Genomic DNA, 12375 nt, shown 5'->3' on the forward strand with positions numbered 1-12375 from the left:
ACTGTAAATGACATATATGCTGTATATTTCACATTTGAAGGGCAATAGCAGAGGACCACACCTATTTCACACATACATGTTGGCAACATGGTTCATCGCAGCATATGGCACATAACTAAGACACCATTAGTCAATAAGGGAAAAAATGCCTCATACATGAGGCAATGGATGTGCTATTGCATTGGTGACAAGAAGGTATGACCAGACCCTTGACAGCAGTAAGTCTTACATCACCTATCTTGCAAGGACTATGTGTGACAAGATTTCCATATAAGCAGCAAATAGGTAGCACAAGTGCCCCAGGTATGACTAGCATTGCTCACATGGCATCCCCTGCACATGGCAGCCCATGTCCTAAGTCCAGCCACACCCATGTTGCCTGTCTCAGCCCACCCTTCTTCAGAGGTCCATGGAATGGGAATATGTGTCCCCAGGTAATCTCTCCTCTACACACACCCAGACTCACAATGTTAATCCAATGTGCTTCCCTCTTTAGTATGGTATGCCATAGTCATTGCAGTTCTGTCTGCATGGACGTCAGGTTAAATAATGCACTGGCATGTAGTCTGTAGGACCTGTAATCACCTGTACATTGCTACCCATGTGAAAGGTACTGTTGGCCCTTTGAACTTGAATCTCACCTACAGGACTTGTGAGAGACTGATGCTGCACACACCTGTGAGCACCTCCATGGAGACCAGCCACTTGAACATGCACTGCCTTTGTAGCTGCCTGGAACAGCATAGAAGCTGCCATTTTATCTATAACACTGTTATGCATTGCTGTAAAAATCAGTTGTGTTACACAGCCCTTGGGTTAATGTGTTACGTTCCAACACACAGGAGAAACACAGTTGTCAGTTTTTACAGTGTTGTTTCACCTTTGACCAGTATCAGTCTGACCACTGTGTATTTACCTTGTCAAATGTTGGGATCCTGATTGACCCTGCATCCTGTTAGCCTGACTGGCTTCTGTCTTTGTGTTACCCTAAAGGTTCCTTGTGGCTACATTTGTATCATAGTTGCTTTTCCAACCCTCACATTCCTCCTGGGATATAGTGTCAGGTGAGTCTACAATGCATACTCAAATACATTGTATGCCATAATCAGTTTATTTATCGTACCATGGGGGAACTTGTCTCCAAATAGCCGAATGATGGCCTATCCCTTGTCTGGGTTTCATGTATGCATGAGTGACACATAGTGGCAGTGTACCATGGCTGTATGCATAGATTGGGTTTGGTGCCTCCAGCACAACAAACAATGTCAGATAATGTGCATGAAATGTCTACACATGTTAGGACCCTGACAGTCCACACGCTGATTCACATTGCTCCCAACATCTTGATGGGGCTTGTGTGGTGAATAGTTGTGAGATTAATCAGCACCGAGGCACTGATGTTCCCAGATGCAGTGGGAATTTTAGAGGCCAACCTGTGTACAAAAGTTGTGAGGACACCTGCCTGTATAAGAATCCTGAGACAGTACCTTTGTCAGCACACCAAGGTTGCCCTGTTCACAGTCTCATAACACGCCTGCAGTGACAGAGCTGGTCTAACCCCATGTGTGTTATCAATTCCTCATTGGCTTTCCTTCTATTGATCTGCAAAGGAAACTTTGTAGATACAGGAATTGGCTCCACAGACTCATGACTAGACCTGCATGTAACTGTGACAACATAGACCCCAGTAATGATAGAGGCTAAACATTGGCCCACACACATGAACCAGACACCTCTGTGCATTTTACTACTGGAAATATGTGAACACATGCTGCTTGGTCTGCTGGTTCTCCACTGCCACAGGAGAGACATGGCTCAGTTATATGACTCCAACTGTGGTGTAACAATAAAATTGTGTATTATATTTGGGACTCGGTGTCACAAACACGGTACCCACATAGCATTATCCCATGCCTGATTCATGGTGGGTAAACAAACAAGTGCCTAGGAAGTAGTATCCAACATTCCAGGACATGTGATGGCTAAGTTTTGGAACATTGCCATTAACAACCCTCTGCTATCTGTCCTGTGCATGCTTTGTCATTGGTGGTGCTTATGTTCCAAAAAACGTAAGAAGTGCACACAGCACTTGCTGCTATGTGTATGACTAACACATGTCCTCTCTCATTTCCACACTGACTAGCATCTGAGGGTTGGACACATTGACTCCTCATGCATACAAGCAGATTTGCGAAAATGCATCTTGTGATGGTCACACAGTGGGACAACAACAATAGTAGTAGCCAAATCACAGACATTGACCCATAGGCATTGAGTTACTGTATTGAGTTGCGTCGCCTTGCTATCCTCTTGATGCAAAACATGCCCAAACTGGGTAATACCTAATTGTATCCCACATGTTTGGCCATCTATTGAGTCAGTGAAGAGTGCAAATCCCATACAACAACTAGAGGATCATGGTCCGCAGTTGTATGATCTGTCACATGTGCCCATACACCGGAATGCCCAATGTGGGTGCAATCAGCCTAACTCTGTATTGTCACAACTGTCATGTACTATTACAAATGAGAAATGACCCAAACCTAGTTAAAGTTAGAAATGTTGATGCATACGCATAAAAAAAGACGCACATGCATAAAAAAATGACACACATTGCCAGGAAACATCCATTGGCCCTGAGCGGTAATTCCCACACTGTACCCCCTGAAATTGGTTAAATATGAAACATATTTCAAAATATGGATGAGGGGATATTTCTAAGAATGTGTGTAAAAAAAAAATGACGCACAGACTGTAAGCGTCATAATATTTTGACGCATAACAATAAAAACGCACCGCATTTGAGGCAGGAAGTGATGTAATAGGATATCCTGTTTACAGAATTGGTACAGTGGGTGTACTTTCACTTTCACTTTACAGTTTGTGATATTTCCTGACTCTGTGGCTGTGTTTTGTCTTGTATCAGTGTGCATTTTATGATTTTGTCTCCAGTATGTTCTTCAAATTGTCTTTTTGTGTTTCATATCTGTCTGTGGTATCCTGTCTTAGTGTTTGTTTGGTCATTTGTAGTGTCTTTGTTGTGTTGGGAGTCTGTTGTGGGTAGTGGTAGTTTGGGTATAGTTGGGCTGTGTTCTTAGTTATTTTGCATTTCCCTGTCCTACCTTCCCTCTATTCTCCTCTGTACCCCTTTATTCCCTTCTTTTTTTTTTTTACAAGCATGTTGGGTAGGCTTCATCTGGGCAAGATGGGAGAGGAGGAGCTGGGTGGGTTTATTTGGCTGGTGTGCCACTTCCTACCCTTAATGATAGAGGCAGGTGGTCGTGTGATACAAGGCTATCACACAGAGGCAAGGAGGCTCCGTTGGGCAAAGGTGTTGTACCATCTCCAGAGAATTTACAACACACGGTGCAATGACCACCAGCTGAAACACCGCTGGGCTGACCTTGTTGCCAGGGAGCAAGACCTGCTGGACCACATGGGAATTGTGATTGGTGGCCCTGTTGGTGAGTACAAATCAGAGTACTGTGCACGTTTAAATGCTCTGTAGTGACAGTAGCTGATTTGTTCATATGCTGCAGGCAATGTTTTTGAATATGTGGAATGCTAGTTAAACATACATGGCCATTGTAAATGCAACCTGTTTTGAAGCAAGAGCGGCGCAAACTTACAAAATACAATTGTATTTTGTAAGGTTGCGCCGCCTTTGTGTCAAAAAGCAGCACAAATGCGGTGCAAAATTTGTATAAATATGGGCAACAGTTGCCTTTGAGGTATACAATATTTCCTACACATTACTGTCATTTGTTGATGCAACAGCTAGACTAACTTTCAAAACACAACAGGAGCCTCTAAATTAGTGCTGGCTTCACGTCAATTGATGATGCCAATGTGGCTCTAACATATGTTTCATGTATGGTTTGTGAGTGTATCAGGAAACATATGTTTGAAATCCAGATTTTTTCAAGAAATAGTGTCCCTCAATTGTTTTCGGATACATGTCTGAACTGGATTCTGACACATATCTAACAAGTTATAGCTTACCTAAGGTAACATCTTAGACTGATATTTTGAGTTTGTAGTGGATGGCAAAAGGTATGCACACGGGTTCATATCTCTATGGTTGGTGTAACTTACCCTAGCTGTGGCACATCAAATGAAGAAAATGATACTAATTGAGGGCTAACAACTGTCCCTGGCCCTCTGTACATTGTGCATGTGTGTCTTAAATTGGTCTTAGTCACAATGTCTGGGTGACTGGTATTGCAGTCCTCACGGAAAGTGGCTTTGCATGTCTCTGATGGATACACATGATGAGAGGAATACACTCCATGAATTTGTCTGCTAACTAATGAAGGAGCGTTTGCCACCACATAGTAGTTAGGGCCACTGCATGTACGCAGATATTTGTGTCTCACTCACTGGAGTTCCCGGGGCTGTACATGTTGGCACTGGTATGTAGGATGCAGTATCATCATGTCTGAGAGGCTTGACTTTCTGAATTCATATTACACATAGTATTTGTATTTGGAAGTGTTGTACAGTGCACAGACATTGAGCACATTTCTCCCTTCAATTGCCATACAGGTGGACATGCACCCTACACTATCGGAGAGGTGGCTCGATTTGCGGACCCAGACATCTTCAGTAGGTGTTGATATTTCTGTTCTTTGTTGTGTTTGCTAATGATGTGTGATTGACTCCTGTGTGTTGGACACATAGCAAGGGGTGATGTGCTGGTCAATGATCGGTTTTGTTCCTTGAGTGGAGTATCATTATTTGCCCATCTTTAAGTTGGCCAATCATTAGCGTATTGTCATAATTTGGGATTGTAGGTCAGTCCTGTAGGCACGGCAATGTGAATAGGGATGGGTTATGTGGATAAAACTTGAAATCAGTAAATGTAGCAGTGGACCATATTAGTGATTTAGTCAGCAAGTCAGACCCTGATTCTCCCAGAACAGGGATACCAAAGTCTACCCACAGACTTCAGCTTCCCTATTCACTAATGAACATGTTTGACTGTATGTTTAACTTCCTAGCGGCATGAAGCTCCACATGTTGTGCTTCGAGTATGAGGCACTTCAGTACAATGGCCTAGGTGTGCATGCAGCTCATGGCCAGAGGTGTGCTTGCAGCTATCTGTTTGTTGTACGTCATGGGTTACTGGTAGGAAATTATGTTGACAATGGTATGTATTTCCAAAGATAAGTGTTGATGAGATTGTCCAAGATTTGGGTGTATCCTAATTGGACTTCCGCCTTCCCTGTGGTGTGCTGGCCAAACCCATGTACAGCTTTCCAAAGCTTCCTGGGTGTCCTTGTTGTTTGAAATTATTTGTTGCTTGTCCACCCCCCTTCCTCAGGCACAGGCGTACGGTTGTGAATAGTGTACCTAGGACAGATGATCCAAGTTTAGTACACAGACATGTAAATCTGTAAATCACTTGTCCAAAACTAGGATACCCACTCATGATTAGCAACTGCATTCTATACTGGCAATTCCACTTACAACTCGCAGATCTTGTGGCCCTAGATTGTCACCAAGAACATAGTAATTTGTTGGCCTGTCAGTAGTGGAGGATTTGCAGCATGACTTTTACCTGACAAATGGCTGAACAATGCTGCCAAAGTCATTCCAGTTGTTACCCATCTTTTAGGGTTTTGAGGTGCTGTTTGATGATAGGACATGTGTACGCTGGCTTGGTATGTACTGCCTCAGGGACAATCAGTGATCTGTATGATGATATGGTCTGTTTCAGGTACATTAGATGTATTGTCTGATTTACTTCTTGAGCCATTTCACACAATGAAGTACCTAATGTTTGTTTTTCTATTTGTCTTAACAGCTGCCAATATGACTCCCATTCAGCTTTGAGAGTTTCAGCGCAGGGCAATGCATTACCGCCACATTCTGGATGTGGAGTCTGGGTACCGCAACATGACAAGGCGTTATCGCCATGAAAGAGCCTCCGGGGTGTGGCGGGCATTTGCCCCAGGGGGCCCTTCAGTGTCCACCACAGCCACCAACACCTGCACCACCACTACCACCCAGGTGGCACCAACATCAGCAGGGACCTTTGCTGGACCATCAACATCCACAGCTCCAGGACCTGTCACAGCACCACCTGCACCTCCTCCTACAGATATTCTCACATTCTCCACTGGCACCCAGACCACCCCTGCTGCAGTCATAGACCCTGCAGCTTTTAACCAGATGCAACGGAACTTGGACCGTGTGTTGCGTAAAATGACCAGGGTGCAGCAGGAGGTGGCACAAGTGAATCGGAGGGTGCATGCCATCAAAAAGACCCTGCGGAGGGCCAACTTGTTGGCTTATACTCAGCCATGATTTCCTCCCCTCCCTCCTCTTTCCTAGTTCTTTAAATTAGTGGGTTTGGGGTGCTTAGAGTTAGGTTAGTATAGGCTGTTAGTTTAGTTAGTAGTAGTGGCTTGGGGGATGGGGGTATCATACTTTTGACAACTGCTTTTTATGATGTGTGTGGGTGGGTGGGTAGGGGACGATGTTGTGGTTTTGGTGTTTTAAAATATATATATATATATATATATTTATATATATATATATATATATATATATATATAAAAAAAATATACAAAAAAATATATATATTTGTTTAGCATAAATAGTATGTGTTTAGGTCAGTATATGTTGTCCTCCATGTGTCCCGTCTTATAAGGGGATTGGGGGGTTGATGTTTAGATCGTTTCGTTAAATGTGATAAGTAAGTTTAGCTTAGGTTAGTTAGGGACAGTTGTGGGTAATGTGTAGTTAGAGAAGTTTAGGTTAGGTAAGGTGTTTCCCCTGGTTTTAGCTTCTGTTTTTACTGTTTAATAAATATCTAGGTAACCCTTTACAGTATGTGTCAAATGCTTGTAGATCAGGGCCTTGGCATGAGTGAACAGTGTCTCTTTTGTATTAGCTTTTGTGTCCCATGCTGCAACCACATCCCGACTGAGCTGTTACATTGGCAGCTACACCAAAGCTACTCAGCTAAGATTCGGCCATCCGTTGCACACACCACTCACGGTTACTATGGATCCAAAAGTGTGGTTATTTTGTGATGTATGTTTTCAATGTCACATACTTTGCTAACAGATTTTGTATTGAGGACACTGTGTTAAGTCTGCCTGCAGCCTGCTGTCCAAGCGAATCCTTATAAGGTGAGTGGTAATATGCTCTCATGTAGTATGGAACACATAACTCACACCTATCATTTGTTATAATGTTCAGCTGTAGGAAAGTACCATCTTGCCTGGCATGTTACCCCCATTTTTACTGTATGTATGTTTGTTTTTGCCTATGTGTCACTGGGATCCTGCTAGCCAGGACCCCGGTGCTCATAAAGTGTGCCCTGTATGTGTTCCCTGTGTGGTGCCCAACTGTATCACTGAGACTCTGCTAACCAGAACCTCAGTTTTTATGCTCTCTTTGCTTTTAAAATTGTCACTGTAGGCAAGTGACTAAATTTACCAATTCTGATTGGCACACCGGAACACCATTATAATTCCCTACTATATGGTACCTAGGTATCCAGGGTATTGGGGTTCCAGGAGATCCCTATGGGCTGCAGCATTTCTTTTGCCACCCATAGGGAGCTCAGACAATTCTTACACAGGACTGCCACTGCAGCCTGAGTGAAATAACGTCCACGTTATTTCACAGCCATTTTACACTGCACTTAAGTAACTTATAAGTCACCTATATGTCTTACCCTCACTTAGTGAAGGTTAGGTGCAAAGTTACTTAGTGTGAGCACACCCTGGCACTAGCCAAGGTGCCCCCACATTATTCAGGGCAATTTTTGCGGACTTTGTGAGTGTGGGGACACCATTACACGCGTGCACTACATATAGGTCAATGCCTATATGTAGCGTCACCATGGTAACTCCGAACATTGCCGTGTAACATGTCTAGGATCATGGAATTGTCACCCCAATACTACTGTGGTATTGGGGGGACAATTCCATGCATCCCCGGGTCTCCAGCATAGAGCCTGGGTAATGCCAAACTAACTTTCAGGGGTTTTCTCTGCAGCTGCTGCTGCTGCCAACCCTCAGACAGGTTTCTGCCCCCCTGGGGCCTGGGTAGCCCAGTCCCAGGAAGGCAGAACAAAGGATTTCCTCTGAGAGAGGGTGTTACACCCTCTCCCTTTGGAAATAGGTGTGAAGGGCCTGAGAGGAGTAGCCTCTCCTGGCCTCTGGAAATGCTTTGAAGGGCACAGATGGTGCCCTCCTTGCGTAAGCCAGTCTACACTGGTTCTGGGATCCCCCCATCCCTGCTCTGGCACGAAACTGGATGAAAGAAAGGGGAGTGACCACTCCCCTGATCAGCACCTCCCAGGGGAGGTACCCAGAGCTCCTCCAGTGCGTCCCAGACCCCTGCCATCTTGGATGCAGAGGTGTGGGGGCACAATGGACATCTCTGAGTGGCCAGTGCCAGCAGGTGATGTCAGAGACCCCTCCTGATAGGTGCTTACCTTTCTCTGTAGCCAATCCTCATCTGAGGGCTATTTAGGGTCTCTCCTCTGGGTATCTCATCAGATAACGAATGCAAGAGCTCACCAGAGTTCCTATGCACTTCCCTGTTCGACGTCTGCTAAGGATCGACCGCTGACTGCTCCAGGACGAGTGCAAAAACGCAAGAAAGTAGCAGGAAGACTACCAGCAACATTGTAGTGCCTCATCCTGCCAGCTTTCTCGACTGTTTCCTGGTGGTGCATGCTCTGAGGGCTGTCTGCCTTCACCCTGCACTGGAAGCCGAGAAGAAATCGCCCGTGGGTCGACGGAATCTTCCCCCTGCTAACGCAGGCCCCAAGCATCTGCATCACCGGTCCTCTGTGTCCCCTCACATTTTGATGAGCGTGGTCCCTGGAACACAGGAGCTGGATCCAAGTGTCCCCGACAGTCCAGTGGCACTTCTGTCAAAATTTGGTGGAGGTATGTCCTTGCCTCCCCATGCCAGACAGAAATCCTGTGTACTGCGTGAACTGCAGCTGCTTGGTCTTCTCTGCACTTTTGCAAGACTTCCTTTATCCACAGCCTAGCCCATGTCCCCAGCACTCTGTCCTGCATTGCCTAACTCACTGAGTTGGACTCCGACTTCACGGGACCCTCTTTTGTTGTGCTGAGTTGACCGTCATGCTCAGATCTTCTGAATGCCTGTTCAGGTGCCTCTGTGGGTGCTGCCTGCTTCTGCGTGGGCTTTCTGTGTTGCTGAGCACCCCCTCTGTCTCCTCCTCCAAGGGGCGACCTCCTGGTCCTTCCTGGGCTCTGGAGGCACCCAAATTCCTCCACCATGACTCTTGCAGCTAGCAAGGCTTGTTGGCGGTCTTTCTGTGTGGAAACAACTCTGCATCCCCCAGCACGCTGTGGGACATCTTCTGACAAATGGAGAAGTTCCTGGCACCTTCCGTTGTTGCAGAATCTTTGGCTTCTTCCACCCATAGGCAGTCCTTTTGCACCTTCATCCGGGGTTTTGTGGGCTGCTGCTCCCCCTGGATACTTGCATGACTCTTGGACTTGGTCCCCTTCCTTTACAGGTCCTCAGGTCCAGGAATCCGTCTTCAGTGCTTAGCAGTCAGTTGTTGTCTTTGCAGAATCCCCTATCTCAACTTTACTGTCTTTCTGGGGTAGTAGGGTATCTTTACTCCTACTTTTCAGGGTCTTGGGGTGGGGTATCTTGGCAACCCTTAGTGTTTTCTTACACCCCCAGCGACCTTCTACACACTACACTAGGGCTGAGGTCCATTCGTGGGTCGCATTCCACTTTTGGAGTATATGGTTTGTGTTGCCCCCTAGGCCTATTGTCTCCAATTGTATTCTATTGTGTTCTACAGTGTTTGCACTGCTTTTCTAACTGTTTACTTGCCTGATTTTGGTTTGTGTGTATATTTTGTGTATTTTACCTGCCTCCTAAGGGAGTATATCCTCTGAGATACTTTTGCCATATTGTCACTAAAATAAAGTACCTTTATTTTCAGTAATTCTGAGTATTGTGTTTTCTTATGATATAGTGCTAAGTGATATAAGTGGTATAGCATGTCTCCTAGTTCAGCCTAAGCTACTCTGCTATAGCTACCTCTATCAGCCTAAGCTGCTAGAACACTTCTAATCTACTAATAAGGGATAACTGGACCTGGCACAAGGTGCAACTACCACAAGGTACCCACTATAAGCCAGGCCAGCCTCCCACATCAGCCCAGTGACTTATTTCTATGGAAACTCCTACACATCCATTCATGCTGTATGGTGTGTGTTAGCTACAAATTGGGGCAAATGTCACATACGAAAGTTTAAACTTTCTGAAAAAAATCGAAGGCACTATTTTCTGGCTTAGACTTTTTCTGGCTTAGAGGAAGCGTTATTCTGCCCAACACAACATTATGGTATATAGTTTATATTGTCCTATCAAATAAGCATTAGGGAGGGCAGATGATGGTACAATCCAGACCACTGTGCATAGTTATCAGCCAAGATTCGTTCAGGTCAGGTGTATTGACAATCAATAATCATTGAACTGAGGTAAACATCACTGATGGCTATCACGGTTGATGTGTCACATTACACAGAGACAAAGTTATTGTGTAAGTGCTATTTATTTGAAAGTGCTGTAGTGCTATATGTACATTGTCCATGATTGTGAGTCTATTAGTGTGACATCTTCTATTGTGATCCTACACAAGTGTAAAAGGACATGTCATTGGACATGCTGGGGTGAAGTGTCAGAGAGTGCAGAGGGACAGGATTTGCCAATGAGGTAGTGAGAGACAATCACAGGGCAGGGTGACAAGATAAACAGTGGGTTGAATAACAGTGCTTGAGTGCAGTTGTTGCAAGACTGGGATGTTACAAAGCACAGGGCCTTGGTATCAGGTGGGCATGTGGTAGGGACTAGTGCTACAGGGTACTCTTATGGGTACAGGTGATCTGTTCCACGTCTTCATCTTTCTGATGTGTGTGTTGTCTCCTCTGCCCTTGGTGGTGGTGAAGGGGCAACACACACCTCAGTGTTTGAAGACGTGGAATCAGACATCCCGGTAGTTGCTAACTGTGGGGCTCCTAAGGGCAGTACTGCAGCAAGGAGGAGCTGCTGGTTCTAAGAATAGCAGCCACATCACGGTGGTAGGCAGCCAGGTCGGCCCAGAGGAGTTCAATATTGCATTTGTGCACGTGTTGACAGGATTGTTGCTGGAGGTGTTGGGTCAACTCTATTACAGCTGTGCTGATTTCCTTCAACCTTTTTTCAACTTCCTGAAAGATGTTGTTCACCCTTGCATTGCTGCTGCCTGTTCTTCAGTTGACATCATGCACGAACGCACCCCATCTAGGCTGGCTGCCATAGTTTGCATCCCCACCCGCACCTCCTTGGCCAGCTCCCGCTGTACTCCAACTACAGTTCTCTCAAAGCTGGTGCCAGTGTCATCAGAGTCCTCAGCTGTGTTGGAGCTGGCAGGTCATACAATTTGGGTGGTGGGTGGGTCCTCTGTGATGGCTGCTAGTTCTGTGCTCCTCCTTGTGACTGAAGGTGGGGTCTGGAGGGTTCCAAGGGCATCTTGGAGGGTCTGCTGGCTGATGTTTGTCAGCCCGTCATCCATGTCATCAGGGTAGTCCTGGACAGGCATATCCGCAGGTGAGCCATCGTCGTCTGCAATGAGACATGGTACAATTAGTGTGTCTGTGTTGTGGGATTTGTAATGTGACATGCCTGCCGAATATTTTCACATTGTGATATTGGTTCCTGTTCATTGTTCCTGTCTTTCATATTAGCATTCTCTCAGGCTTATGCCACACCTGCATGTCACATGTATTGTGGTCAGTTTGTGGACTTGTCAGCATCACATCCTCTAGGTGTTGGTTCTGGCAGAATTGTGAATTGCCACCTTCTTGTCCTACTCAACCCTCCATCTACTTCCATTCTCATGGTGAGGCCTTTCACTGGCTGTCGGTGTTCTGATGGCACTAGCACCACACTTAACAATCTGGAACTGCCCCAGTCTCTGATCTTTCACAACCACCTAGAGGTTGTTGAGATCTAGCATATACTATGTATATCATTGTTATGCCACGCTATGGATGTCAGCATCGGTAATGTGTACTGCTGATGTTGGGGAATGTGTGGTACATTGGATTGCACTGATTGTCCTAGCAGTGTTCCATTTCCTCCTCTGACTGTGCGGGTGTATTTCTGTAACCAGTTACAGGTGTCCTCTCCCTCAATGCTGTTGTCTGAGCAGTATGACATTTGGGATGTAGCATGGTGTCATTGGAGCTATTGTGACCCAGGCACAGGGTGGACCCTGACATATGCAGCATTGGTATGGCATTAGTGCTGTGTACCTCCTAATGTTTATGAAAATGGCTGATGTTTGTAGCAACTTTGGACAATCACATTTAACAG

Source organism: Pleurodeles waltl, chromosome 7 (assembly GCF_031143425.1).
Source record: "Pleurodeles waltl isolate 20211129_DDA chromosome 7, aPleWal1.hap1.20221129, whole genome shotgun sequence".
Taxonomy (NCBI): domain Eukaryota; kingdom Metazoa; phylum Chordata; class Amphibia; order Caudata; family Salamandridae; genus Pleurodeles; species Pleurodeles waltl.